The following is a 26,190-nucleotide window of genomic DNA, read 5'->3' on the forward strand; positions in this document are numbered from 1 at the left end:
TTTGTCACATTGTGACATTGTGGTGACAGTATAAAAACAACAAGGATACAGTTTTTGCTATAGGTGCAATAATAATGGTAATGATATGTTATCATTACTGTTATTATTTTATTGCTGTTATCACCATTGAAATTTTGTATTTCTCTTCTTCCCTTTGTTTTTGTGACTGGAAGAGCACAATAGATCAACTCTGTTTGTGTTATAATGTAAGTGCTATATGAATAAAGTTGACTTCATGATTTATTGTGATTTTAGGTGAAGCATTTACAAATGACACATTAAGTAGGGTTCATATTTCTGCGTCTGATCAACACCGTAACCAACGCTGTAGTCTGACATGCACCCCCCCAGAAATTAAACTATGCATCGCGGCGACACAGACCTCTGGTCTACTTTTATAAGAGGAAAACCATTTCCCTTGGTGTTAACAAAGCTTTTATTTACTTTCATGCCACAGATAAGAAACAATAAATTGTGAAGATAATAAAGCCCCCACAAATTAGTAATTTGTAATTTATCCTGGCTTCATATGAGTAGAGGAAAGCTCCACCAGTTGCTAGGCTAATCTATGCAATTTATAATTCCATGGGCTTGTGCTAATAACGTTAGAATGTTGTATTAGTTTGGAAAACATGTCTAGTATAGGACAGTTGTTTTGTCAGTGAACCTTGTGAGTTGTAATGGAGCCAAATTTCGTAACGTTACCTTTGTTAAATGCTGCTGTTGTCCCTGGCTTCATATAAGTAGAGGAAATCTCCACTAGCTGCTAGGCTAATTTATACAATGTAAAATTCCGTAGGCTTGTGCTAATAACATTAGCATGTGTATTTGTGGGGAAAATGTGTCCAGTAAAAAGACAAATGCTTTGTTTGTGAATGCTGCGAGTTATAACAAAGCTGATTTGTTTACTTGTGTTTGAATCATCACTGTTAAGCCATGTTTATTGTGTGTTTTGGGTGTGTTTTGAATCAACTAAACTTTACAGCACTTTACAGAAACCCCACCTCCAACTAGTGTTCTGGAGGTGTAACTGCAGATACACCACCACACAAGTAGAAATGCTCACAATGGTGTAGGTCACGTGTGTAGGCTATGGCGTAGGCTCTGCATAGAGCTGACGCACAAGTTCAAATCCATCTTGAGGCTACATGGCATAGTATGAGCACTCACTGTAAATACATCAGCGCAGCCATGTATGTGTACTGTGTGTTGCTGTACGTTTATGAGTAGGGCTGTAAATCACTAGTTTTACAATGATATGGCATTAAGTTATTTGTTTTGTTTTCGACAACGATATAATATTTGCCGTTATTTCTAAGTCTAACTTGATGCGCTTTTGACTCGATGCGATTCAAGGGCCTGTGATTGATTCGAGATGATATCATCTGCCCATTTAACACAATCTGTTAAAGAATAAGCTGCCACCCACTGTTTTGATTTTGGCCATGAAAGATAAAAACAACACATAAATAGTGTAAATAATTGTAACTGCTTAAGTGCAGTAAAGTTTACTTTACATTGATGCTACTAACACACATAAAACAGCACATGGGATGAATAAACCTTCCGGGCTTTCTACCAGAAAGACCTTTCTGAGAGAAATGTTTTCATTTTGACCCAAACCATGATCTTTGACCTAAAACAGGGCTATTTGACCTAAAGCCCTGAAGACAAGCTTCTCCCAACAGCCATAAAACATGGATTAACAACAACATCTTTTAATGAAAATATAAACTTCAGGTTAATAATAACTGTCAAGGTTCATCTACAAAACATTTATATATTTATTTATTTATTTTATTTTTTTGCTAGTGACCCTTTTAACTTACAGGTTTCTAATGGATCTTCAAATGAAATCTCCTGATATCATGAAAACTAACACAGACCTGGATGAGCTATACATTTTTGTTTGGTTTATGTTCTTTGTCCATCTTCCTGACTACTGCATAGCATTTTATCCCATGCTAGAATATACCACCATGAAGAGGAAGAAGTACTTAATGAAACCCTCTGTGGGGAAATTCAGTCTTTACACTCTGTTATTCATTAAACACACATGCACAAACACAGCCCTGAAATACACACACACAAGACCTGTATACATGCATTATTTATGGAAAGAGCCAGAGTGATGAGGCTGCCGCCATAATCGGCACTACAGGCAGTTAGGGGTTTGATGCCTTCCTCTCCAGCTACCAGTCCACACTCTATACCCCGTCTGTGTGGATCTTGAACTGGCCACTCTCTGAGCTATTGCCACCTGTGCTACGGATGGCACATCAAATGACATTCCCATCAGCTCCTTTGTACTTTGTGTTTCACAGGCTAATTTCGGATTGTTATATCTTAAAATGTTTGATTTCATGGCTTTTCTTAATAATTACCAGGCAGTGTTTTTAAGGCAATGTTTCTGCGATTAAATTTTTGTAAAAGTTATTAAAAATCAAAGGCAGCTTGTTCCAGTGACAGAAAAACTGCATTGTTCCAAGTTTGTGATTTATACTACGCTAACATTACTAGTAACACTGTATATTTAAAGGGACACTTAGCCAATTTTCAACCAGCTACGTTGTTTTAAAACAGCTTCGAAATAATGTCTGTTGTAGTATGTGTGAATGAAATGTGGTAAACTTCTTCCCATCCAACCAGTGCCTAGATATCCCTCCTCCCCCTTCGGCAAGTTTTGCTGGCTCTTGAGGCTGTTGCTCAAACTTCAGGCTGTACTTTGGCATTTTCATAATACCTGCCACCCATGCTGCCACCAAGAACACAAAGAGTATAGATGCAGATTAAGAGTCAGACCTGCCCCCCTCTCTCTCAAACTCGGACCAAAGTCCAATCAAATGAATAAACTAGGCAGTGCTGATCGAATATATATATCAAGATTATGTTACTGTAATGCCAATAACTCTTCTAAAATGTTTTCAGGAACATATTTTAATACAGTGCTTGGCTGTAATAGCAAAAACGGAGGCAGAAATAAAACTGAGATCAAACTGTGAAACTAAGCAGCACTGATCAAATATAAACCAAGATGTTGTCAGTGAGTTCCTTATTTCTTGCCTCAAATGTTTTCAGAAACATGTGTAAGCTTACTGTGTGACCGTAATTAAAGATCATTTGTTGCCGGCTGACCGCTATTGTCTCAAACAAATGAGAACGCATCACATCACCCACCAGCGCTTACGTTTATTGGTCTGGTATGATGCAGTACATTCTGATAGTTGTAGGTTTTTGACCTCTTAAGTCCTTTTTCTCTTTTTGTTCTGGTCATGAAGCACCAATTTCAAAAGTGTTTGCGTCTTTCTACACCAGAGACAGCATAGTTTTATGTGAGGACCCTCTTATATCGTTGAAATATTCATTTAATCAAACCCACCTTGATTCTTTCAGCATGTGAAGTAGATCTGGGTGCACAGCCACTGTCGTGGTTTTTTCTCTTGTCTGTTGTTTATGTGTTTTAGACATTCTCTGGGGGTGTTTTGTAGCAGAAATGTATTTGTCAATTGATGTTGTGTTCCACTAAAACATTAGGGAATTGCCTTTTACGGTTTTTAGCAGTAATTTATGTTGGTTAATGTGAGACGGTTATGTTGTACGCATCTGCATCTTGTCAACCAGAAACAGGGAACTGAGTTTGATGACGTACTGCGCGGGACTGGAATAATTGGTGAAAGTCTCTGGAAACTACTTTCATTGGCCAAATTGGCAGAAAAGTTCAGAAAGGTCGCACAGAATTCACAGGGATTAGTTGAGTTTGCGTTAGTTGTTGCAATCATGACATTGGAACATCCTGGAGGAGTGGTGTAGTGCCAATCACTAAATGTTAGCATGCTAACATGCTAAACTAACAGTGTATCTCAAATTGCATATTTCTGTACTAAATACTTAATATTTTAAGCACGCTAAGTGCATTGACTTGGCACAGTATGGGAAAATGCAGTGTACCACTGACACTCTCAAAATGCTCCAAAAGTTGAGTGTGGACTGATGAACACTTCTCTCCCTCAACGAACAAAATATTGGCCACATTGGTTTCCGGTACGTCACAAACTTCTCAACTTTTGACATGGCGGCTGGGGACAACAAGGAGCCTGTTAGTCATGCATGTTGTTGCCCAATAGAAGCCGTCAGTCAAATTTGTTGGGTCTTGGGTCAGTGCGCAATCTGCGACAACACTACCCTGTTAAAATTAGTGGACCACACAAGAAATATGTAGTGTACATGGTGTACAAACGGAAGTATGCGATTCGAGACACACAGTAAGAATATGACATTATACCTGCTAAACATCAGCATACTTATACTGAAATAAAGAGTAGAACTCAACATGTCAGTTAGAGCAGAAGACAGTCTGGAAAGGAGTTAAGGAACCAGCTTCAGGGTGGCTGTAAATGTACTTAGTGATTCCATAACAAAACCTGGGATATAGCTTTTAATATACTTACATAGTTTGATATTAGAGACTCTCAACTTAACCTTATGCATCTGTGCTTTTCCAAATCAAGTATAGTCAGTACTCTTTACTGATTATAAATGTGGGACGATTTGCATGAATAATGACAATAGCTGATGGGGCTGTACTATCCATCCTGCACCTCCACCACTATGGACAGAACCTCTTAAAAACAATGTAATGAGAAAGCTGTGCTGTCACTCACAATTGTTCAATCAGGCCACATCACAGAATTCTAAAATCGTCTTTGTGCCTGCAGGAGACAAGCCACTGGTAATCTTAAAACTGTAATTCTGAAATCTCAAACAGCTCTTCAGAAACAGTTTCTTCTGTTGATTAGCAAACAATGCCTCATTTCTGTCATCATTCTTTGTTATCAGGTAAAATATATTTTATTTGACATTTTTAAGAAAGATATAATTAAGGGCTACAGCTGTGATGTTAATTTTAACTAAACAAGTGAATGCTTTGTGTCAGATGACATAATTCTGCTAGAAGCATGCTTTTGAAAAATGTAGGCTGACCATGAAGGGACACAGATGGTCATCAACAAAGCTTAGGTACACCGTGAAACAAAGTGGCTCCACACCTACCAAGAAATACTAAATTCTGAGAGTAGTATTTACAGACAACTCTCCACACATTACTGCTGAACTCAGCTGTTGTTTTTGGGCAAAGGTGTTTTTCCTCTTAAAACTGCTGTGGAATTCATGTTTTATTCATTTGTCTATTTTTGTGTTTACTGCATCATCCTGTGTATTGTATCACATTTGCCGGAGGGAACGTATTAACAATATGATGGTACCACTGTGCAAAACAATATCACTGTTAAAGCAGACATTAGAGTGTGCAACATAAGTAACTGTGGATGCTAGTGAACTGGTTGACCCTGTCCACATGCTGTTTATATTGAGTTGTTGTTGAAAGGAGATGGCTGTTTGCCTTAACAAGCATGTGTGTCTAATAAAGTAGCCACTTTGTTGAAACCTCATTCATTCTTGTGTTAACATGAGTAGGGGAAGACAACCCCCTTAAAAATAAAGTAACTCACTGTTAAAAAAAAAAGGGGAATATGATTTTAGAATGTGCAGGATGATGATGCATAAACCAACACACTGGTGGGAGAAATAAGTTGGTAGAGTAGCCAGTTTTGTTGTCATAGCATAAAAACGAAATTCTTGTAAAGAGGCATCTTGCCCCAATGGTGGGACAAGATGCCTACAACAATTTCACTTTTATGATCAAAATGAGCTATCAACCTAAATAAAACAAACTAAAATCCAACCCCAAATTATCTAGAAGCCTTGTAGCCTTTCCTTCAGGCTAATTGTTTTTATTTTGCCTCTGGGCTGGCGATAGCTCTGATGTTCTTAGGTTTTCTGTCCGCCCCATCCTTGTGAACACGATATCACAAGAACGCCTCAAGGGAATTTCTTCAAATATGACACAAATGTCCACATGGACTCAATGATGAACTGATAAGTTTTTGGTGGTCATAGGACAAAGGTCAAGGTCACTGTGACCTTGTCTGTCTCATTCTTGTGAACATGATATTTCAAGAGGGAATTTCTTCAGATTTGGCACAAATGTTCACTTGGACTCAACAATGAACTGATTAGATGTTGGTGGTCAGAGGTCAAGGTCAGTGTGGCCTTGCATCTGTCTTATTCTAGTGACCGCAATATCTCGAGAATGCCTTAAAAGAATTTCTTAAAATTTGACCCAAATGTCCACTTACCCTGAAGAATAAATTGATTAGAAATTGGTGGCCAAAAGTCAAGGTCAGTGGGACCACATAAAATATGTTTTTGGCCATAACTTAATGTCATATCTCAGGGACAGAAGGGGAAACATTTAGTCCGATACGTCATTGGTGACCGTAATCTTGAGTGTCTATGTTGGCTTATTCTAGATAGCTAGCAATGCTTTTGATTGGTAGCTAACTGGCTAATAATGTTAGTAAGCTGGTTAACTACAATAACTACAATACTATACTACTACTATATGTAGATATGAACTCTATAAAGCCACATATGACTATATACTAGATAATCTAACAAAATTACATTTTGAGGCAGGATGCCCCTACAGGGTTTTATTGCCCAAAGGGTCTAACTTTACATTTTTACTTTAAAAGAAGAAAATCTTTATTTTTCTTTCAAAATAAATTCAAAGACTCTCCCCACTAATCCCCCATCATCACATATATCCCAATACTTTTTATGTACAACTTACTATAAATACATAGATTACTGTTTTCCAGTGACAAAGAATTATATCAGTTTACCCTAAAATGATTCTGGTGGAATAAATCTCAAGAATGCTGCAAAACAGAAGAAATGTCACAGTTCACTAATGCAAATCCATTCAATACATTTGTTGAGAGTAGATTTAGTGCCATGTATTGGTAAGGAGAGGAATCAAGGGGACGGGGGCATCTTCCCCCATCTTACCCCTTTTGTACTTAAATACTGTATCTGCTGTTATCCTCCAGACAATCTGATATTTCACCGACCATGGCCTATGTTCCACTTGATGTCTCTATTGAATGGCCTCCAGCTCCCCTCCTTTCCACCCTCCTCCCCTCAGCCCTTTCCCAGCCCTGCAGGCTACTCACTACATGATCCAGTCTGCTGCCAGACACCAGGAAAACAACTTTATTGACTTCAACACTATGATCCCACTTTGCCAGTCTGCCCTGCTCTTCCATATGGTTTATCTACAACCTAGCATTTAGTCCAGCCAAGACGTTCGACCTCTTACACATTTTACTATTAATGGAGAGTTTAAAACCACACAGGCTGGTGCTGTCCAAAAATCATGGCAGTGTTTCCAACTACGTACAATGATTGAACAACTTGAAATGCTGTTAGAGATTGTTACAAGGGAACTCCACTCAGAAAATGTGCTTTGCTTATTCTTCCTTCACTGTGGTGTTTGAGCTTCACTGTGCACAATGACAAAAGGAGCGTTTCACTGAGCTCACCTTAGATCTCAGCGTAACACCGAGATGAACCAGCAGGATTTATGACATCACAGCTAGTTCGGAGCCAACTGTGATTTAGTATGAAATTTAATTATGATGTGGAACCTTAAAGTCCTCATTGCACATGCATTAAGAATAGAATTTACACTAAAGTAGGAGACCATTTTGTTTGTGAAAATGTTTTTTTTGTGTTTGTGTGTAATTTTCTCAGTGATGGAGAGCTAGATTTATAATTGTAAAAGGTATTTGATCTCTCTTGTCCGAAAAAATACAAGGCACAAATTATTAGAGTATTTTTATGTCTTAAAGGGATAGTGCACCCAAACATGAAAATTCAGCCATTATCTACTCACCCTCATGTTGAGGAAGGCTCTGGTGAAGTTTTAGAGTCCTCACATCCCTTGCAGAGATCGGCGGGGGGAGCGGCTAGCACACCTAATGGCTGATGGCGCCCCAGACTAACGTCCAAGAACACAAAATTGAATACACAGAGTATCTCCATACTGCTCATCCATAGTGATCCAAGTGTCCTGAAGCTCCGACATAAAATGTTGTTTCGAAAAACGTCATATGAACTCTGTTTTTAGCCTCACTGTAGCCTGTGGCTCTGACTGCTTCTCTGTGCTCCGTGCTCACGTGTGCGCGCTCAGGGTGATCGGTGATCTCTTAAGAGCAGCAGTCTCGTCAGTACTGATGTCCAGATTCTCAAGTGCAGGCATCGCCAATTCCCAGTCTGAGCAGCAAAGACTTTCCTCATCCGTTGGCATTGCTTTGCATTTGAAACAACTACACCACCAGGTTTCCAGTGCTCGACTCCGGTATTCTGCGGCTGGCTGAGGGTTAGGCTCATGAGCTGCGGCGGCTGCTTCGTCCAGTAGCCTGAGTTCCGTCCGTATACTCGGGCTCAAACAAATACGGCTCAACAAAGAAATGCTGTTCCTCCTCAATTTCAAAGTCTTCAGACATCTTGGGCTGTCCTTTGCTAAAACACCGTAGTGCAAATTATCTTTTAGCTACTGTGGTTACCGTTGTCTCCCCCTGTGGTGCACATGTCACGTGATGTAAACACGGGTAAGCAAAGCTCATGCTTTCGCTGGTCTCGCGCAAGCGCACACACGTGAGCGCGGAGCACAGAGAAGCAGTCAGAGCTACAGGCTACACTGAGGCTAGTTTATTTAGGTTTTGGCTGGTGTTCCATAAAGAATGCTGTTACAGTAGTCAATTCTGGATGTGATGAAGGCATGGGTGAGAGTTCCAGCAGCAGAGGGGGAGAGTGATAGGCAGAGACAAGCTATGTTTTTTAGGTGGCAGAAGGCAGTACTGATGATGTGATTGATGGGAGAGGAATGCAGAGTGGAATTGTCAATTGTGAGGCAGAAGTTGTGAGAGGTCTTGGTGAGGGATTTGGGACCGATGATGATAGTGTCTGAGTTTTCACAGTTCAGTTTGAGGAAGTTGGCTTGCATCCAGGACTTGATGTCATTGAGGCAGGTGTTCAGAGTGGACTGAGTTTCAGTGGTGATGGATGTAGTGGAGATGTAGAGCTGGATGTCATCAGCATAGCAGTGGAAGTTGCGACCGTGGCTGCGAATGATTTTGCCAAGGGGAAGCATATAAAGGATGAATAGGAGGAGGACCAAGCACCAAACCCTGGGGGACACCTTGGGACAGTGGAGCAAGGGAGGGAGTGCAGTTGTTAATATTGATGAACAGATGTCGGTTTGTGAGGTATGACCTTAGCCAGGAGAGGGCAGTACTGGTGATGCTGAGGAAAGATTTGAGAAAGGAAATGAGTATTGGGTGGTTGATTGTGTCAAAGGCTGCTGTGAGGTCAAGAAGGATGAGGATTGAGAGGTGACCAGAGTCTGAGGAGAGGAGGAGATCATTGGTGACTTTGAGGAGGGCGGTTGCTGTGCTGTGCTGTGCTGTGAGCGGAAGCCAGATTGAAGTGGATCAAACAGCATAAAAATAATACACCTTAAAGCCTCAGTGTGTAAACATGGTGAGTAACAGTGACATCAGCGGTCAAATTCTAGATTGCAGGGCTCACTTGTGCTCACTTGCTCACCCCTCCCGTCGGGTAAGTGACGGTGGCCTCGTAGGACAGAAAGTCTTGCGCAGACAGCAGAGATCCATCCACGAGTTTTTCGAGTTTTTCAGGCATAGGCCTATCTAGCGACGAGGTGAATATTTATTTAGGAATCTAAACCATGTTACGATGTTGTAGCGACCCTGCAGTAAATGTTCTGTTATAATGTCAGTGTTCTGTGAGTTAATGGCATGTTGGGATTGAATGAGTATAGGTAGGGGGGCAGGGTGCGAGTATGACGGGGATGAGGGCTGTGTGAGTGCACGTGCTGGTGTGTGTAGGAGCGAGCTGGAGGAGAGAGCAGGAGTGCACAGTTAGAGTTATAGCTAAGTTCTTGTTTGTTGGTTGTTTTGGCGTGGTTACGTCCAACAGTAACCTGTACTGTTCAGTAATAAACGGTGGTTTGCCGAATAACTGCGTGATCCTTTCCACACGTCCTGGCGGGCGCTACAATATGTTATAGCTTACCAGTGAGATATAGGTTATCTGTGAGATATAACGTTATGTTAGGAGTGTTTTATTTCTAATTGTTTTGGTAACACGGGCAAACATTAGCACAGTAATGCTAAAATAACACGTTTATGTGATAGTCACGGCACAGTGTGGCAAATATAGGTTGGTACGATTATAATATATGCGTTTCCAGAGTGTTCTTCCACAGGAGTTCTTTCCACCTGGAATAAGCAACACCGATATTCACTTGCCTTTTGTCCCGTCCTCGCTTATCTGATCTTTTTCTTTAATTTGGTGGCGTGGTTTCCCTCTTACGGGGCAAAACATATGTGTGGTCCTCCATTTAAAGTGTGACGCAAAACATATGTGTGGTCCTCCATTTAAAGTGTGACAGAGTCATAAAAGTACAAAGCAGGTTCACGCAGAAGCGCCCCGGATTGAGCTTCACCTTCTCTGTCTCCAGTGACGGCAAGTTCTAGGTAAACGCGAAAGGCTAACCGCGTATATCCCTTTCGGCCACTGTATTCAAATATGGCGACGCAAGAAGGCAGCCTCCAGCATACCGCGCCCTGCCTGTGTGTATATATAGAGAAATCATTCTAAGCCTATGAGAAAGCTTCCATTTGTAGAAATCATTCTAAGCCTATGAGAAAGCTTCCATTTGTATGTGAATTGCATTACACTTGAGTAAATATATATTTATGAAAGCAATAGTTGATATTTGCTAATAAACAACCACGTAAATTACACATTGTAACTTCAATTATTTTCAATTTACAACTCCACATCAGCGGTGGCTAGATTCAGCTCCGGAGGTTGCAGCTTGTTGTAAAGTCAATTTCTTTGGTTTTGCAACCACTGGTTGGACAAAACGAGCATCTTAAAAACATCAACTTGGACTTTAATAGTGACTGGTTCCCAATATTTGACGTTTTATATAGGATTAGCAGAGAATGTATTTGGCAGATTGTTAATTGCAGACCTACTTTTTTACAGTATATTTGAGTTAATGAGAGGTTTCAGACTCATTCCTAGCGCATCATCAGCCTGATGGCTACTTTCATTCTTCTGCCTTTGTTTTCAGGGCCTCTACTGTAGTACTCAGACACAGCCAGTCAGCCAGCCCTTTAACACAAAAGCTATCTCTGCTCACACACAGCCAGAAGCCAGACATTTAATGGCTGTTTGTAGGAGAAACATTATGCACCAAAGAAAGTAATCATTTTGAGACAAGGCGTTTGTCACCACACAAACTGCATTATGCAAATTTAGCAGATCTAGGTGTTCTAAGATATAGAGCAATGATAAACAGTGTGATGAGCGGTCTGAGACATTTCTCCTAAGACAGAGAAGGGTAGTTTATCCAGCCTCCAACAATAATCACTGCAATCAATCTGAGTTTAACAGCTGTGAAGGAGTGCCCCCTCTCTCATCTCGACAACAGTGCACGCACTTACAAAGGCTGTGACTTCAGTGTGCGGGAGAATGAGATCAGTAAGCTGTATGTAAGCGGTCATGCGTGTGATAAAGATTGACGTCCCTCTCAGCCATTCTTTAGGCGAGCTCACTGTGTGTTGCTGTACGCCCGATGTGTCTCAGTTGCTTCTACCTTCACACTCTGACGTGACAGAAAAAGTGTGTTGAGGGGGAGGGGACGTCGTTTTGTCTGCACTCTTACCCGTCCACCCCTCTATCTGTCCGTCCCTCCATCGCTTGCCTGCCTGCATCCGCCCTGGTAGCTGAGCATCGTGACACAATATGCTCCCACTGCCCACTCACCCCCTTCACTCACAAAGGACCAAGAGAGATGCATAGAGATGAATTCCCTCCCCCAGTGGGACCCAATCCATCAACTGCAGCACTACACTGAAGACAGCACCGGGCAGCACACACACAGGCAGGCTGCCCTTTAAAGGCACAGGGTTGACTAACAGCAGGATCCAGATTCATGGCAATATTCAAGATCAACACTGGATGAGTTTTAACTATAGAATTGTTCAGGCACCTATGTTAGTCTGGACAAAGCAAACCCAGAGCCATGGCCTGCGAAGTTATGATGTGAACCCCCTCTGTCACGTGTTCATTCAGAGGACCTCTTTCCACTCCTTGTGAGCAGAGGATGATGTAACGGTTGGACTCATTCTGCCCTTGTTAGAGGAAACAAAAGACCAGCCAGAGCGCGCGCACACACACACACACACACACACACACACACAAAGACACACACACATAACCTCTCTCGCTTTCTCTTTGTCTCTCATGGTCGTTACTGGAGGACAACAAGAAGGCTTGAAAATGTGATTGTCCTTAAATCCAGAATGCACATTATCAAGTGGTACAAAATCCACTTAGTTGACAATAAGATGTGATTCTGAATAGAAAATCAGCTCAATTAGTCATGACCCTGTTAGCATATTTTATGAATACTTTAATTAAAGATACTTATTTTGAAGATATTTTAATTGTCTCGCATTACTAGTTCAAGATTATGCTGCTACAGTTTGATATAAAGATTGATGAATTATATCCAGCAGATTATGGAGAAATGAACAGGACTGTGAGATTAACCTAGCATTAGGTTGTGTGACTTTCAATCTCAAATTAGATACAATCATTAAGAAAAAGTAACATCTACTGTATCAATAAATTTACTGTTACAGTTTATGAGTGTATGTTTGCATCTTTATGCAACATGCATCTTTTGATAACATTTTTAATTAAAAATTAAAAAGTGATGTTCCCTTTCAAAATTGTTTCATTTGAATCATTTTTTAGGCTTGTGGTGGTAAAAAGAAATCTCCAGAATTTCACCAAAAAAGCAAAGATAAAAGCTCCAAAAAACAATCAGAGTACAGGCAAAAAATATTTATTTTAGAGTGTAGCAGTTACAAAATTAGCTGATTGGAACATTGGGCCTGATTCACCAATATCTTCTGAAGTTTTTTCTTACATTTTTACATAGCTCTGAAGTGGAGGTAGCCTACTTCTGCAGAAAGTGAAAGCTCACCAGGTAGAGCAGGTGCCCCATGTACAAAGGCTGTGTCCTCCCTGCATCGGCAGCAGGTTTGATTCCAACCCACATCCCCTTGCTGCATTTCAAAATTGGGCAAATACTTTTAAACTTAGCTGCTGGCTAAGACAAACATCCCCTCCTCGCTCAATCAGCGCTAATGTTACCTGCATGCAGTGAATCAGCAGAAAGGGAGCAGGACAGAGGATAGAAGGAATGACTTATACTGACTGATTAATACAAACTTCACTCAGTATGTTAGAGTTAGAAATATTATTTATACAGTGAGTTTGCTGTTGTAAAAGTTACTGTTGCTCCTCTAGAAACAACATTCAGATAAATTATAAAATATTCAGTAATCATGTTCTGAATTTTTTCTTTTTGAATTAATAAAATTCCTAAAAAGCAATTATTTAGAAATGAAAAGGAACCGATAAGAGTACTGATAAAGTACCGAACCAATAAGGGGTATCAATAAGAGTAGTAGTATCGATAACATTTTAATGAGACCCATCCCTACATGTCAGCAAATATTGCGCATTAGAATGTTCTTACCAAAGAATAAAACCTGAATAAGAAAATATTGGTGAAGATCAGAATCTTTGTGAAAACTGCATAAGTGGGTTGAAGAAGAAATTTCTCCTTAAGAGCAGTTGGTGAGTGAGGCTCTGTCATTATTTGTGGCTAATATAAAGCACTTCCTGCACCAGAGGATTTTCTAGGGAAAGCCCAATGTGGCACCAACTGTTGAGATCATCAAATATAAAAACTGCCTGTGTATGCATTAATGTACCAAATATGTTAGATGCATCAGGGCTATAAACAGATGTACATTCCTGGTCCCAGAGTGATATTCATGTTCTTCTTAGCTTAACTGACATTCAGCCAGTCAGCAAGAAACACTGCTGGCCCAAACTCTGTCCCTTATACTCTCTCTTGTTATTCCATTTGCAACTCAACTAGACTGATTTAATTCCCTTTCTACCTTCACACTTTACAAACGGTTCTCTCCTCTCCTACCTGACCTGGTGGGCCTCCAGCGGGGGTATGCTCGGTACGTGGGAACATTGTAACTGCTGAGTTAGCTGCTGGAGTAACTGCTTCACTCCAGGAGCGCTGAAAGCATGTTTGGAACGCATTACCCCTATCTGGCCTCCTGAAAATGAAGTCAGGGTGGAAAAGACAAAAGTGCAATATCCCCTTGACATTGAGATGTTTTTGGTGTTTTATGCATTCCAGTCATTCTGTACAACTGGAATGCTGAGGTACCTTGAACAGAATCCATTTAGCTTCATACATCATGACCTGTGTTTGTGAACAGAACCCTTTCTCCACATTATCAAACACATTGGTGTCTGATTGGAATGGGCTAACAGCGCAGTGAGATAACAGCAGTGTGCAGAGTGTCCTCAATTAGTAGGATGCACATATTGACAATAAACTCTCTACACTAAGGTAGAAATCCATTTTTAACCCCACTCAGTGCTCCGTCACCTGAGGTTTATTCTTTGTTAGGTCACTGCCCTTGGACTTGTGCCTCTGTGTGTATGAATGCATGTACATTACAGTAAACAAATCTTCTTCATAATGGGATTTGTTTTGTGAACCTGCTCCAAGTCATGATCTCACCTCCTTATGGTGATCTCTCTCTCTCTCTCTGTTTAAATCCCATTGGCTCCTCACTCTCTTACTGGATTCATTCTTATAGGTTTAGTAATGATTTTAGATGTAGCTCCTCCACACTTCTGCCTTTAGCTCTGAAGTACTGCAGCAAAGCCCCACAGCCAGTCCTGCACTCCAAACCCCTCTAGTTCTGCAGTCTGACAGAAATACCACAATGTGAAAATAGTGTCAAGGGAGACCAGACATTATTTTCAAAGCATTACTCTCCCATTGTCCTGTGAAATTCCATCTTGGAAAATAAAACATTTAAACCTGTGTAGTGCATCTTTATAATTCTTCACCAAGGATGATGTTGTTGAGACAAAGTCCTCATGTTTTTTCTTCTGACTGTGTCCACCTTGAAACTGTGCTGATTGTAAAGATCTGTGCTGTCGGGATGTAGATGTGTGTAAAGCATCCATGTTTTAGAATTTGTAGCTTCTTGGCAGCAACATCCACATTTGAAGCTTTGTCTGTCATGGCTATAACTTTGTGTTGTGTTCCGCAGGCAGTCCACCACCTGCTCACTGGTTTTGTTGATACTGAGCTCCAGGTGATGGTGTTGCACCATGTGGGAAAAGCTCTCCATCAATCCTCTGTAGAAATACTGTAGTCAGCATCATATGTGTCAATATGGTGATAACTTCCATTTGCCAAGAAATACACTTAATACATTTTTATTTAGTTTCTTCAAAGTCCTTACTACACATACTATATGAGACTGGAAAGTCATGCATGTAAACTTTAGCTTGACTGGTTGGTGGACGCATATAATCACCCACAAGGCGGTGATTTTTTTTTTTCCTTTGGCTGGAGGCATTGTTTTCAGGTTGTTCCTCCGTCCCTATGTTTGAACTAGGGATGTCTTGACTTGGTTCATTTTAATTTCAAATGGCCAACACCCATTAACTAGTAACTAATTAGTTTAATTTTCAAGAAACAAAAAACTGAGTGAAGCACAAGAGCCCTCTCCTTTTGGTGCTCCTTTGACTTAGTGAGCTTTAAGGCTGCATTTCAAAACTATTCATTTAGAGGTGGGAAAAAGTTAATGTTTTGTGATGTAAATGTCTTTAATTTTATTTTCTGTTGGTTTTGCTGACAGACAGCTGGCTAGCCATGTTAACATGTCAAAACACTGCCTAAGCTCTGTCCCCACTGGTTTCTTGACCCCCTTTCCCACTGCACAAAAACCCCACTAACATCCGCTAACATCTGGCTTTTTAATGCAATGGGAAATGTTTTAATCAGCATTCACACCTGGTTAAATGACTCTCCAGTAGTCACAGGTATTTATCACCTCTGGTTCCTATCGGCATTGATGGGAAAACAACACCCGGTGAACACGCTAATTTTAGCCCCTTAACTGGCGAGATGCAATGATGCGCTGCCACAAAACACCGTCTGTCTTCATCTAAGCAGCGCTCAGACATCGTTCCAAATTAGTCTGCACCAAGTTAAAGGAGAAACAGAGTAAGTCTTTCCTCTGTGCTGCTGTCTCATAGCGCTGTCTACTGTTTACCTGTTCTCCGGCCTGTCCATGACGCTAACGTGACACACCCACACAAATGAAAAAACCCTACACAAAGATTGGCATACTGCTGCTGCAGAGCCATGCACACAGCACTGCACTACAGGCAATGGGAAAGTAGTTTATAGCCTACTTTTATTGGGGTTACCCATGTTGTAAAAACCCACATACACATGCTAATTTTGGTAGAAACATTGTATTGGCTGCTCTGCACTGTGCACCACCATGTGGGGGTGGGAGCTAACTTTAGCTAGCTAGCTGCACTGCTCATTCTGCGATTACCGCTGTTAACCCCAATCTGATCACAATGTTTGCAAAACTAGCCATGCTAAAACTGCTAACATCAGTAACATAGTGATCAATGCTAAATAGAGTTTTACTGCTCAAAACGGAGCAGCTTACTCACCGGGCAAGCTTGGGGGAGAAAGGAGGGTGGGCGCAATGTTTCCACAGCAACGCTGTAGGGTCGGGACGGTAGCAGTAATGGCCCAGTGAGCAGCACTGCTAATGCTAGCTTGGTTCTATCAAGCCCATGTGGCGTGCAGTGCAATAAACTGAGGAGTGGCAAAATTAACCCATAGACTGATGTGTGCCTGGTCAAAAATATTCTCGGTGGGTAATAGGGATGTCATTTTTTCAAAAAATCAAGGTCGAACAAATTTAAAATGACCCGTAATTCGTTTGAATAATTTTGAATGAATGACGTCATTCTTTTCTTGCAGGCTTGCGAGAGAGAGCAAATTTCTCTGTTCTTGTGGAGTAGCCTATGTAAAGGCCTTAAGACAGCTGCTTTTTACAAAGTTGACGAACAGCCTTATCTTTGTGCATGACTTTGCCATCTATGGTGTCGAACCCAAAATACTCCCACACGCTGCTTCTCAGATGTTTTGGTGTTGTGATTGTCCGCTCAGGATGGCTTTGCTCGCTATTGTCCTCCATTTTCGTAGCAAAACAACACATTAACATTAGCTTCGTTTAGTGATAGGTCAGTAGGGCATGCAATAGGTCAACATGATAGTGAATTCTTAGAGCGCCCTCTGGTGAATCATAAGGCAAACTACATCAAATTGTCTGATGCACCAGAGACTGCAGCCGACATTTTGAACAGGTAATTACAGCTTGAACATGAACCTTTCACCTCATGTCCGAACGAATGTCCGAAACTCGAATAAAAAGTGACAGCCCTAGTGGGTAACCGCATAGCTGTTGACCATTGACATCCTTCATTTGTACATTCGTACATGCGTACAGAAGTCTTATTCGATTTTTGGCACAAACGTCCACTTGGACTCAGGGATGAACTAATTAGAATTTGGTGGTCGAAGATCAAAGGTCAAGGTCACTTTGACCTCACAAAACATGTTTTTGGCCATAACTTAAGAATTACTACACTAATTATGAAAAAAAACACAAATGTCTAATAGGATAAGATGATGAAGTGATGAAATTTTATGTTCAAAAGGTCTAAGTTCAACTTAAGTGTGACATCAAAATGTCATTTTCTGGCCATTATTCAATTTCACAACTTTTGTCATTTGGTCAGATGCTGAAATGGTGACACTAATCTTGGTTGTCCACCTTGAAATTGTGCTGTTTGTATAGATCTCCTGTGCTGCTGGGGGAAGATGTGTGTGAAGCATCCATGTTTTCACTGGATGTAAACTGTAACTACAACTTGACTGGGTTGCTGAGGCATACAGCAGTGAGGCGGTGATTCTGGTTCTTTTTTTATATGACTTTTAGGCTTTCTGCATGTCGAGCAACCCACTCATGGGGGTTGCTAGTAGCTGCCTAATACAATAATTTCTGAGAAAATTGGAGTATTAAGTGTAGTAAAAGTAATTCATGGTCATTCATCTTTCCCGGTGCATTTTCATTTTTCTATTAAATATCAGTATAATTTGATGAGGGCTTTTGCATTCAAGGCTGAAACTTCAGCCGTGGTTACATTTCCTGGAAAACATGTGACCTCCACACATGTTATTTATGATACATCAGTCCAAGCTGCCACTGGCATAGCAGGGCAGAAGCTGGATGAACTGGGTCATCATTGGATTATCATTTGATATTCATCAAGCAGAGTTGTAGAGACTGATTTGATGCTCTGCTTCGGCAGCCAGTCTAACCAGACATCCCAGCTAACAGAGGAACGGCTAACTGCTCATCTCTAACAATACTTTTTTTAGGAACGCTTGAACTGTTTTGGCTCAGTGGTGACTGTTTGCAAATTCACACATCGCCACATTGGGGGTGTAAATGTTTGGTAGCAGGTGTATTTAGTGGAACATTTCTGAAGTTTTGATCAGAGTCATTTCAGGACTAAGGGTTGCAGCAATGAAAGTAAGTAAATGAGTTTCCAGTGTTTAAACCTGATGTTTGTTTTTTTCCTCTGATGTTAGATCTCCTTTTCTTGCACAGAAAATCATACACACAAACACACACTTTGCGTCTTTTTTTTTTTTTGAAGCAGCACAGGGAGGGATTTAGTGAGCGCCGCAGGTCCCATGCAGCTCTGTGTCCTTGTGGCCTCTCTTGGCTCCCACATGTCCTCCTCAGTAAGGCTGGCTATTTGCTTGGATTTCCATTCTACTCTCCAGCAATTGGCCTTTTTAATCCATCTCATGTGTGGATGGCACATGTGAAGTCATCACAGCTGATGCAACCTACACTTTTCTTTCCTTTTTTGTTTGTTTGAGGTATTTGGCTGCAACCTGAGAGCAGGTCATTTAGCAGAGTGGAGGTTAAAGTTTTATTTTTGGTGACTCTATTTCTACTTTGCAAGTGTGGTGGACTGCGAGCGAGCACACTCTGTGGTTATTTATTGTTGGGTGAATTTTTAAATGAGGTTTGGTAGCCTAGATTTGAAGTCGCTTCCCACTTATTTGCTGCGCTTGCAAAGCACCAGTTATTGACGCACTTAATTGAATGTGCTTTGAGGTGTAATGCCTTGATGTCCTTTGACTCTCTATTAATTGTCTGCTTGTAAGAACTGCAGATTTCTGCAGCTGAGCACTTTTGATAAAATGCCACTGTGCACAAGAGAGAGAGGACTTCACATGTGGAAGGACAAAAAAATATGCTCGCCCACAAGTGCACCCATTCCCTTTTTTCTGTTACCTCCTGCCCTCTTCCTCTGCTCTGCTTCTTTTTGCTCCCTCTATCCCTCCATCCCTGCTCTTTGTCCTGGGAGCGTACCAACCAGAGAGGGGGAAGAGGAGGAGATAAGGGGGAGGGGTGAGCCAGCATGTCAGACAGGGGAGAGGAGGGAAAAGGGAGAGAATAGCATGTGGCGGACGGACTGAGAGAGCAGACCTTGAGGCCAGCAGAAGAACAAGACTGAAAGAAAATTGCTTTTTGTCTATTTTTTTTTAAAATTTATTTATTTATTTTTTTTGCATCTGGTTGTTGCCTCCCATTATATCCTGCTGCTAATGAAATTGGGTGGTAAAGTTCTGCTGGGTGCCAACCATCAGGGAGAGGAAACCATCTAGAGAAAGAAGATGAGGAAATCAGTAAAGGGCATAACAATGGTAGGGTGGGAGAGAAGGCAAAATGGAGGAGATGAAAGCAGTCCCGTTGAGGAATCCACCAAATAACAACCTCCCTTCATCCACCACCACCTTCACCGCTGCTGCTGCCTCTGCTAATATTGTTGCCTCCCGCCCTCTGTCTCTGAATCCCACCCTGGGAGAGCTGACACTGTATATGAAAGTAAGTGGAGAGCTGACATTTACTTCCTGCTGAGGGGAACTTTGTTCTGGACCTACAAAACAGGACTCTGCAAGAGGGGATGTACATTCACACACACACACTTGCAAAGAGAAATAGAGACTGGGACAGGTGTTGGATTGTTAAGGAGGGGCAAACTCTGAGCATGGAGCTGTACGGCATGAAAAGAAGCAAAGTGTAAGAACTAACATTAGGAGTGGAAACCAAATTTAAAGTGAGTACAATGTTCCTTTCTGTCTTTTTGACTGTGCCATTTAGCTCTTTTCTTTCATTTCTCTGCTGCTGCTCTGCAGTTATCGGAGCAGTGCTTCCCCCCTGTCCTTGTGTGCCTGCAGGACTCATCAAAATTGCTTGTGTCCAATATATGGCTGTTGGATTTAGCTGTTTTTCCTCTGCAGAAACCTTTGTTTGAGGGACAGTGCAACTTCTCCCCTCTCTTTGGAAAATTACCACCATGGATGTGATTTCTCTTGCTTTTGGGAATGTAATGAGCCTTTTCTTAGGATGTAAACAAGAAAGCACAGACCACTCATTGATGTGTGTTTTCCAATATGACCATATACAGCTTGAGGACTGGGCGAACGTTATAATTTTCAAATCCCAGTAATTTTTCTAGTTTTCACAGTGATCTTTTTGGGGTTATATTGCCTTTTTACTGTCCGCATAATGTAGAGTTTCAATCTAGCACACCCAGAACAGCTTCTTCTTTCATATATTTTGTAAAAGAAAACCTGTTCTCCCTTTAATATTCTGGTGTGTATAGTTATGAAAATCCAGTTTGCCCAGGACTGGCAAGATTGCGGCTGCTTTTGCTGTTAAGCTTTGCCGGGGCCATGGGGACAATGTGTGCTAGTGCAGTGCAGGTTGGATTGAAATCAAATTATAATGTGGTGAGTTGCATGCAGTGCAGAAAACAGGCCTTGAATAGTAGACAACCTGTCCAGCAGGCCACTCAGTTTGGGTGCACTGGATCTGGCAGTGGATCTCATCATAAGTTATAATTTGGCAAACTGCTGGCCAGAAGCAGAGGCATTTGCTGAAATGGTGAAACTGTCATATAGAACAGTCTTTGTATCTAGTGTCTTCAACTCCACTTGAAATAATATTTCTGCAACTGTAGAATAGTTCTAAAAATGCAGCTGGGAACCAATCACAGTTTGCTTCCTCACAAGCTTGCTCAATGTTGAGTTTCATTTCTAAAGGCTCTGACAGTAGATGTATAGTAGACAGTTAAGGACTAGAAATGTGTCTCAACATTTTACTCTCACAATATGACATGTCTTCCTCCAAAATCTCTGACAAAAAGGTGGAGCTGCACATGTTTGTACTCATACATGTACCATGTGACTTTTGTGAGGTGAGACGACAGAGGTAAAACAACTATTAAAAAAAAAGGTAAAACAGTAATGTCATGTCACCCTCTGGTGGTTGTGTTAAAGGATTATTGTGGAGTCCTGTATGTGGAACTGACTATACTGTAGCTACAAGTGTTATTGAGATTTTAAAGGTTTTGTGACATGCTGGGTATTTTCAATAACATATATTACGATATATATATGTAAAATTAAGGGAACTAAAACTTTAAACGTTGTCAACACCTGTATTATCTAATAAGATGAAGTTTTCAGTCTGTTTAACGCACTCCAGATGTTTATATTGCAGCAACACGTATCTTGTGTACTAAAAAAGCAGTTGATTTGATTATTGTATTAGGCTGCCAAAAGCAGTATTGATAATTTATATTTTTTTTAAATCAATACTTCTATGTATTGATACAATATTGCCACACAAAATATTACTATTCTGTATAGATTTTTCTCCCACCGCTAACATTTTGGCCTCTTTCATATAATAAAAACTAGGGATGCACGATATTTTGCCAATGTGCCAGGGCCGTGCCTGACCAATTTGGCACCCTAGGTAAGAGATACGAATATTTGACAAACTGGGCTTTTACATTATATTAATCAAATAGCTGTTGACTGTGAAACCATCATGGCATAACCATAATAGCACCTAACATTACAGCCTGCCTCGATCTAATGACATTTTAAACACAGCAAACAGCCAAAATATAAAAAATGCAACTGTAACATCACAAATTGCACAAATCTGAAACATAAATATACAGTATATGAATATATGCCTGGTTGGTAAACAGTGAGTGGTTTGTGCAGCAGCACACTAAACATTAAAAGAAAAGATAGGCGAATATATATAATTATGTTGCTTAGTCATTCCCTCAAAACTGACATTAACTCTAGCTGAATACTGAAAGTATTCCTAAAACAAGTGGCTAATGAAGTCGCAGTAACATTGACGTTACGTAGTAGTAGCCTAACCGCTAATCATTAGCGGCTAATGAGCTGACGTTAGCTTGTGCTTAAGTAACTGTAACTTACGTTGTGTTTCTACCATTTTAAATGAAGTGTTTCATCACATCACAACTTACGTTGTGTTTCTACCATTTTAAATGAAGTGTTTCATCACATCACATCATAACCTCGGTCTCGTTCACGTTTCTCCTCTTCTTTTCTTTTTTTTTTTTTTTTTGTACTGCGGCCCAGAGGGCTTTTGCCTCTTCATGATGATGGCAACCGACTGTCAATTTGTCACCAAAGACGGTGGATAAACCAAGACGGTCCACTGCGAGTCAGTTTCCTGTATCAGTGTCACGTGGGTTTCGCGACCACCACGCCCCTTTAGGAGACTAACAGCAGGTCCTGAGTCCATTGACTTCAGTGGGAGAAATTAACGTGATTACAGATTATGGCCGATTCTTTCGCCCCATAGTCACGGAAGCAAATATTGGACCCATTTATCACAAGCCACATATCTTCAGAACATTCCGACACCAAAATGGCAAATTTCAGACGGACAAATCAGGAGAAAATTTACTTTGTTCAAGACCTGTCTCTGTCTCAACAACACACTCTCGCGAGATCTGGCAACAGATATCTCCTCTCTGGTGCTGAAATCAGTGCAGTTTCACCAAAGATACTGGATTAAAAAAATATTTTTTCCAGCGGATATCTTAGTTACAACATGATTGAGCTAGCAAAGCAGTTTTGTGTTGCTATGTGTGGTATTTATTCAGTTTTGGGAAATCACGATGTCTAGAAAGCATCAGTGGCTGCAGCTGACAGGGACAGCTAACAGCAGCAGCAAAGCTAACATCAGGACGTCATCTGTTAAAAGCTTCCCGTTGTAGGATACGACATGAAACTACTCCACTTAGCTCAATCATGTTGTAACTAAGACATCTGCTGAAAAAATTTTTTTTTCAAGGACCGTTTATCAATTTAGCTTATGGCCAGTAAGGGTATACACATGTTGACAGAAGCGAGGTTGGGGATACCTGTCTTTGATTGGCGGTTCTCCATCGTCTTTGATTGGGGTACAGGGGACAACGCCTACTTAGGAGACCGGAAATGTATACCATTTCATACAATGGGAGTATATCTTTGTTGTCACTCAGCAGCATCACATTACAGGTAGCGGGGGGAGGGGGGCCTGCCAGAGAGGCAGAAGGATGCCAGGCAGGCAGAAATTTAAATTAGAAATATTATTTCATTATTATTTAAAGACGTATGGCTATATGTACTGTTGTTGTTTTGTAGTGTATTCTTGTCTAATTTTTCGAATAGAATGAGGAAGGGGAAAAAAAAAAAAAAAAGACACCTCACTCCCTGGCGCCCTCTGGCATGCTGGCGTCTATAGCTTTTGCCTAACCTGCCCTATGGGCGGCACGGCCCTGCGATATGCCAATATATAACAACTTATTTGGCCTTATATTATGCATGCATACTCTTACCATGATGGCCCACCAGCAGATGGAGACATGAAATACAATGCTTTTCAGTGTATGTAATATTCATTCATTGTACAAAATAAGAAGAAGCATGTTGGGCAATTCTGATTTTAAAGCCAATATCAGCCGATACTGATGACATGCATGCCAATATTATAGTGAATCCCTAGTGAAAACAAATAATTGCTTCATTACTATTGGCATTTAAGGGAAGCTTATCATCCTGGTGACTACACTCTGGCGCTGCACGGTGGCGACGGGTGTCTGTGGCACTAACTAACTAGGAGTGTTGCCAGATACTTATACTGCTGAGCTGCAGTCTGCAGGCTCCCATTTAATGATGGTGGAAACAAGAGAAAAGTCAGTGAACTGTCTGGACTCTTAAGTCCTCTTACTTCTCATTGAGCAAAAGACTGACAATACTAAACTTGTAGAAACCTAGCTATACCTATCTTTATGATTACTCTGACAGCCCATTATGTACAAAACTAATAATAGCAGGAAATAGACGCAGATGTGAGGAGACCAGGCTAAGAGTCTACAGTCATGCTAGTAGTTCTGTGAGACTGTACTCAGGCACAGTACGATGGCCAAAACGCAAAACCTCCGATCTGCAGAATGATCCAGGAAAAGTGGGGGGAAAACTTCCTATCTGCATTTTGCAAGACACTAATACCTCGTCTGTATTGTTAACACATAATATAGTCCAAAAACAGTGTATTATGTATTGGCTATCCTTAACAAATAGCATTCTGCAAGAAACCAACAAGTTTTTTTCAGTTTTCTCAAAAAAGTACATTTTCAGACCGGAGGTTTTGTTCTTCGGCCATAAATAATAATGCTGGCATGCTGACCTGCTCACAAAGATATTCTAACACCCAGATGTTCAACAGGTAGAATGTTACCATGTTTACCCAACAGATGTAGAAAGAGACCTGGATATAGCATTGAGGCGGGCCCAGGTCATTCCTGTGAAAGTTGCTCTGTGGCATATGACGCCAAAATGGTTCAACTGCCACGTATAAAATTACCCAGATGATCAGCACTCCTCCTGCACAGTGTGGCCTGTAGAGCAGGCGTATTAGAGACCTCTGCCAGCCGAGCTGGCTTCTTCCGATGTAGCGCTTTGTTTACTTGAATGGGGATAGAATTGTTCAGTTGTGCAGCTCTTCAAATATTATCAGACTGAATCCAGACAGTGAAACAACAGAGTTGTCTTTTTGGGCCATAAGGCATAATGTGACAATGTAATTACACTGTTTGGCCAGTGCAAAAAATTGTCTTCAAAGACTGGTGCACTTATTGGGGTACTGGTTTACTATCTGAGCTTAGTATGTTAACATGCTAACATTTGCTAACAGCACTAAATACAAAGTATAGCTGGGGCTGATGGTAATGTATTTAGTTTTGTAGGTATTTGGTGATAAACCACAAAATTGAGGGAATAAAATTTTGACTTGACAGTCCAGCTTGAGGAGAACATGAATGTCGGAACCAACTTTAATGACGATCCATCCGATAGACCTTTCAGTCTGAACCAAAGTGGTGGACCCAACAGCTGTCACACTAACGATGCTGCTAGCATGGATAAAAATCAGTTCACCAACAAACAATATTAAAATCCACGCTAAAACCTGAAGGCCGCTGATGTGTGAGAACGTGGGGCTGAATACATTTAAAAGCTGAAGAGAAGTTGACGAGGTGTATTCCATCATTGTGAAAACATCCCAGATAATGAACATGTTGAACACAGTTTTGTAATGCAGCTTTTAGCCTGTCTTACAACACAGCTTTGAGATTCCCTACATTCTATATTAAAAAAGCAAGGCTTTGTCTGTTTGTTGCAACAGCAGTGATCTCAGTCAATCAAGGCTATTGCTCGTCTCCTCAGTCCCAGCTGGTCATTGGGCAGCTGTCCTTTTTCTTAAATATACATCCAAACCCTTAAATGTGTGCCTCTGTGGGCTCACTTGTATCATTTGTGTTATTTCTTTTGCTGGCTGCTTTGTCAAGAGATTGGCTTTTGCATGTGCATTGAGTGCATAAGATTTCTGGGTTGCTCACTGCAGATACTGAACAACAGAGAGGTAATTAGGTCATTTGCTGTCACACTAAAGAGACACGGCAGCAGAAAAGGGCATTGTGGTTCTGTGAAAGCTCTATGTAGCACAGCTTCTGCATGAACAACTCTCTTTAAATCAAGCCCTCTCAAATGGGAACAAAAACACTTCCATGTGTTGTTCTCCCCTCACTGGCACCATGACATTGCTCAGACAATATCTGTTTAGTGGACCTTGGGAGCACATAAATACCTCTGGTCTCCAGTTTTAATGCGTGCTGTTGTAAAAGCATAAAAAGTTTCTTTTGTCTGAACAATGAGAAGCAGATTTAATTTAAAAAGCTGAAGTAAACTGAAATGAAAAAAGAAAACATTAAAAAAGCAGTTTTGAGAGAGGTGACTGAGAT

General features: G+C 40.9%; 1 protein-coding gene across 6 annotated transcripts in view; it reads left to right on the plus strand.

Moving 5' to 3' along the window:
- arhgap32b (Rho GTPase activating protein 32b) overlaps positions 1 to 26,190 on the plus strand; it is a 210,987-nt gene that overhangs the window by 103,820 nt on the left and 80,977 nt on the right. Inside the window, exon 1 of one of the 6 annotated variants that reach the window (XM_050035243.1) lies at positions 19,470 to 20,127. The exons of the other annotated variants lie outside the window; for them this stretch is intronic. The gene's annotated coding sequence lies outside the window, so the exon portion shown is untranslated. Of the gene's footprint in view, positions 1 to 19,469; positions 20,128 to 26,190 lie in introns of those variants that run through there. 6 annotated transcript variants of the gene reach the window in all.

Source organism: Epinephelus moara, chromosome 3, assembly GCF_006386435.1.
Source record: "Epinephelus moara isolate mb chromosome 3, YSFRI_EMoa_1.0, whole genome shotgun sequence".
NCBI classification, from domain to species: Eukaryota; Metazoa; Chordata; class Actinopteri; order Perciformes; family Serranidae; genus Epinephelus; species Epinephelus moara.